This window comes from Callithrix jacchus, chromosome 8 (genome assembly GCF_049354715.1).
Source record: "Callithrix jacchus isolate 240 chromosome 8, calJac240_pri, whole genome shotgun sequence".
Taxonomy (NCBI): domain Eukaryota; kingdom Metazoa; phylum Chordata; class Mammalia; order Primates; family Cebidae; genus Callithrix; species Callithrix jacchus.
Window position 1 is genome coordinate 26,298,548 of NC_133509.1, and position 3,870 is coordinate 26,302,417.

At 48.9% G+C, this 3,870-nt stretch overlaps 1 pseudogene; it reads right to left on the reverse strand.

Annotated features, from left to right (window-relative positions):
• Positions 1-353: 353 nt before the first annotated feature.
• LOC100406955 (ubiquitin carboxyl-terminal hydrolase 31 pseudogene) lies at positions 354-3,498 on the reverse strand (annotated as a pseudogene).
• Positions 3,499-3,870: the final 372 nt, after the last annotated feature.

The window sequence follows — 3,870 nt, forward strand, 5'->3', positions numbered from 1 at the left end:
AAAAGTAGTTCACAATCTTTTAAAATAAGAGAGAAGCTAGAACCTCAAGGAAGTCCAGCAAAACCTTAAATGGTGAGTGCAAGACAGGTAAAGAGCAAATCCCCACTTGATCTGACAATACCATCTGCACATACCATTCCCCAAGCAGTCAGTCAGGTGCCAACTGGATGACCACACTCAGGAAGAGGAGGAAGAATGTTCATTTATTTGCTCTTGGACAGAGATATAGAAGATGGAAACTGCCCTCGCAGTTGGCACACTGCCTACTGGAAGGGAAATGAAGCTCTAAAGCCAAGTCACCCCGTAACAAGCAAACCCATCTGAAGGACTTGCCAGCACAGACACGCAGCCTCTCACACTGCAGATCTATGTAGTGCCCCCCCTTGCATGGTGCCATGGTGATTGCACACAGCATACAAGACATAGATGTAGTCCTCAGGGTCCCCCCTGAGTCCATAGGACCGTCTCCATGGGGACCAATGGGATGGCAAGCTCCAGCTGCTCTGGCTCCTCTTAACCACATGAGGTGTCATACCCAGGCCAGTCAAGGGGAACTCGATCATGTTCTGAAGTTTCATGTGCCTGTCTCCTTCCTACCAAAATCTCTTTAGATTTATTATAAGCACATCAGGCAGAGTCCACAGGCTTAACATAATGCTTCCCTGCTGCAGCTGCTTACAATGTGGGCAATGCCAGGCACCATCAGGGTCAAGCTGCTCCTCTTTGGTGTAGACTTTGAAACACTGGGATAAAGTGCAGGTATGAGGCTGATGATGATGACTCCCTTTGCAGACAAACACTTTCTGCATCAGGGATATACTCATCCTCAGTATTTATAAACAAGAAATCTCTTGTCTCCATGTCCCACTCAATTACTAATTTTACATGAGTTGTGCCGCCTGGTCCACAAGATTTTAATGCCCTTTCTACTGTTGGGTGGCACAGGGGCCACTCCTCCTGGGACAGCAAGTATGTTATTCCAACAACACTGACCACATGCAAGCTGAATGAACACACCTGAATGAAAACCATGGGCCTCAAGAAGTACTTCGTCTTCTCCAAGATTTCCTTCTGCAGAAGGTCCCAAGATACTGCCTTCTCTAAGTGCAGCACAAAAGGCAGTCCAAATCTTTTCCCTTGTTGCCCACTGCAGGCTCAGTTACACACCAACGGGACAATCTTGTCGCTGCCTGCTCTTGTGGTGGGTGAATCAGTTTTCCCTTGCTTTGCTGCTGCTTGTGTAGAAGACAGTCTATGATAATCCAACCTGAATTTCAAGTGGTTTAGGTTGTTAAGTGAATTCCTCTCTTACTGAGAATTCCTTCAAACCTAAATATTTCGGGAGTCTCAAAGGCAAAAATGCAGTCACTTCTATGGACTGTTTCCAGGTCGTCTGTATCACAGAAGGAAATGATGGAACCCATCATAGTACATTTCCCTTAACACAGTCTGATCAGTGAGGACCTTTGTTACCATAGATACTGTCTCCCAAAGTCTGGGGACAGTCCCAGACAGAGACACAGCCACACCAATCCTCATGCAGTGAGAACATTTCCCTTGATACACTATGGTGACATAGAGAGGCCTTGTGTGGGGTAGAGGAATTGGCAAAGAAATGCAGAGGAAATCTAGGCAAAACTATCCAGGACATAGGAGTAGGCAAGGACTTCATGAACAAAACACCAAAAGCATTGGCAACAAAAGCCAAAATAGACAAATGGGACCTAATGAAACTCCACAGCTTCTGCACGGCAAAAGAAACAGTCACTAGAGTGGATCGGCAACCAACAGAATGGGAAAAAATTTTCGCAGTCTACCCATCTGACAAAGGGCTGATATCCAGAATTTACAAAGAACTCAAACAGATTTACAGGAAAAAAACAAACAAGCCCATTCAAAAGTGGGCAAAGGATATGAACAGATACTTTACGAAAGAAGACATATATGAGGCCAACAATCATATGAAAAAATGCTCATCGTCACTGGTCATCAGAGAGATGTAAATCAAAACCACATTGAGATACCATCTCACGCCAGTTAGAATGGCGATCATTAAAAAATCTGGAGACAACAGATGCTGGAGAGGATGTGGAGAAAAAGGAACACTTTTACACTGTTGGTGGGAGTGTAAATTAGTTCAACCATTGTGGAAGACAGTGTGGCGATTCCTCAAGGCCTTAGAAATAGAAATTCCATTTGACCCAGCAATCCCATTACTGGGTATATATCCAAAAGACTATAAATCGTTCTACTATAAGGACACATGTACACGAATGTTCATTGCAGCACTGTTTACAATAGCAAAGACCTGGAATCAACCCAAATGCCCATTGATAATAGACTGGATTGGAAAAATGTGGCACATATACACCATGGAATATTATGCAGCAATCAGAAATGATGAGTTTGTGTCGTTTGTAGGGATATGGATGAATCTGGAGAACGTCATCCTCAGCAAACTGACACAAGAACAGAAAATGAAACACCGCATATTCTCACTCATAGGCGGGTGATGAAAAATGAGAACACATGGACACAGAAAGGGGAGTACTAAACACTGGGGTCTATTGGGGGGAAAAGGGGAGGGCCAGTGGGAGGGGGAGGTGGGGAGGGATAGCCTGGGGAGAAATGCCAAATGTGGGTAAAGAGGAGAAGAAAAGCAAAGCACACTGCCATGTGTGTACCTACGCAACTGTCTTGCATGCTCTGCTCATGTACCCCAAAACCTATAATCCAATAAAAAAAAAAAAGAAATGCAGAGGAAAGGATCAAAAGTGTTGCTCTGTTTCTGACAGTGAGAACATGTCAAAAAAGATCTGTATGGGGCTTGAAAGAGTTCTTGTAAAAAAGTGCTACAGACAGGGAAAGATGGTCCCTCAGGCATTATATCAGTCTGTGACTGTGGCTTCCGAGGAGGCTGGCCACTCTGCTTCACTGAATGTTTGATTTTTGTATCTCTAACAATGAACTCGGTCCAAAAGCCACAGCAGAAACTCCTCAGCATCATGCTGAGAATTTCCCCAGTACTGCAGTGCCTTCTTTGACACAATAGTCTTGAAGTCGCGGCTTTGCTGTGGGGTGTACTCCAGGGTCCAGAGGGCCCGCACCAGGAGCACCAGTTGCTGAGTAACCTAGAGGGCCCACACTGGGTGCACCAGTTGCTGAGTGACCTTGTCCTGGCCCTGCACGCCACGGCTCGGTGGCGCAGGCTGGTGGTGCAAGAGAGGTGGGCGGTTGGCACCGGGCCGCCCGCCAGGGCGGGAAGCAGCTGCGGAGGCCGCTGAGGTCCGGGGCGGCGCCCTCAGAGGTAAGGAGCGAGAGCGTGGACACCTCTTGAGGAGGCGGCTCCTGAAGCTGCCCACTGAGCGCGCCGAGGAAGGCGAGGAGGGCGCGGCCTGCCCGGGCACCCTGGGGCCCCCCGGCTCTGCCGCCGCCAGTGCAGCCGCTCCAGAACAGCCACTTGCTGAAGCGCTTGTCCTTCCCGCCTGCCTCAGACATGGCGGGGGCCACAGACACTCATTACCGCGCCCACCCGCCCAGCCGGCGACTCCGTGCTTCTGATGAAACCCACCACCACGCACGCTCTTGAGGATGACCTTCCCTTCCCTCGCCCCTGGCATCTCTGAGACCGCCAGTCAATACTGCCTCAACCCAAGGCGACCTCGAAGTGCCCTCAACTCCCCCACTTCTCAGGAAGGAGAGACTGGGAGAATGCAGCAGAACTCCGTGCAGAAGCAGGCCCGCTCCTCACTCCGCCCCTGCAGAGAGAACAGAGCACCACCTCTCCCCTATACCATGCCCAAACCTGAAACTCCGGACCCTAGACTGGGATGATCCCCGAAGTGCCAGCTCAGGGAGTCCATGAAAAGA